Source organism: Rhagoletis pomonella, unplaced genomic scaffold (genome assembly GCF_013731165.1).
Source record: "Rhagoletis pomonella isolate Grant_MI unplaced genomic scaffold, Rhpom_1.0 Rhpom_scaffold_00013, whole genome shotgun sequence".
Lineage (NCBI taxonomy): Eukaryota > Metazoa > Arthropoda > Insecta > Diptera > Tephritidae > Rhagoletis > Rhagoletis pomonella.
Window position 1 is genome coordinate 18,310,585 of NW_023458567.1, and position 1,439 is coordinate 18,312,023.

Genomic DNA, 1,439 nt, shown 5'->3' on the forward strand with positions numbered 1-1,439 from the left:
CAGTTTCCTGTTCTTTACACAACTCGTAAGCGACAAATGATCGCAGAAGCATTGAGTGCTTTACATCGATTACCCCACAGCTGAAGCTTCCGCGGCCCATACCATCTCAAGCAAAGCCGGGAGATCTCCAGGGGATTTAAAAAAAAATATCGCATCTATAGATTCCAATTTCCAGCCGTAAGGGAGTCCGGCAGCTCCAGAGTATTGCTGTGGTCTCTTTAATCATCCCATTTATCTTAATGGCAAAAAATTAAAATGTGTTGAAAAGCTGCAGCGTCAAGTTTGAAGAGACCACAACAAAGCTCTTGATTTTATTTTTGTTCCAAGAACTAAAGTTCTCCAAGTCGGATTCTGCTACACCCCGAATTTTTATATTAGCAATTACTGTGCCTGAAAGTATGCAACACCATACATTCTTATAATGAGCAATTTCCATATGTATGCACTTCTCAAACGGCGTATGAAACTTTTAGTTTAGAATAACCCGATAACCACGTACGATATATCGTTGGTATATTTAAGTATTCACCCATATATATGCATACACATACATATGTAGCTTCTTCGAACGGTCAACGCAATTATGTCAATTTCCAGTATGCTAAAATTTGTTGTATTCCTTAATAAAATTTCTAAGCGTGGTATTTGCGATTTGTTACAAAATATTTGTGGCAACACTCAACGAGCCGTTGAAGAAAAACACACACATGCCACACATATTTACCAAATGCTTATTATACTCCGTTATATATGTACGTGTGCTCTCTGCAGTTGTCTCCTTCACCACGGCCGCAGCTTTTCGCTGACTCACTTCGCATAAGCAGCCTTTGCAAAGATTTATCATATTTGCTTTCCTAAAGCTAACTTGCTGCAGCAACACTAAACAACAACAAAGCAAAACAGTTTGCTAAGAAAGTTCAAGTTAAAAGACAAATACCAGCACAAACACCAACACAAATATGCATATAAGCTAAGTATCACATATCCTTGACTTGCCTTTCCTGGCTCGCAAGAAAAGTTCTTAGCTGCGCCCACTTCCGCTAATGCGACTGCTGTTGCCCTTGCTGCGACAACAATGATACTTTAGCGAAGCGCCTTGACGGCAATAGCGTCAGGCTATTGTGCACGGATTGCAAACGGAAGTAGACGCCTTGCAGCGCGGTGCTGTTCTGCACATGTGCGCCTGTATGTATGCTTCCTAGCCTGGAAGTTGACAACACCAAGGCACTCGCGAAATCATGCAAGCTCTCAGGCCCATATTCAGCATACACATGCATGCATATATACATATAGACACACACTTATGCAAGGACTCATGCAGCAAAGCCGCATTGAAACAAACAAAACTAATAACAAACAAGCAACCGAACAGCAAGAACAACAATATACATTAATAACAATAGCAACTTAACGAAACTACAAACAACATATAACAAAGT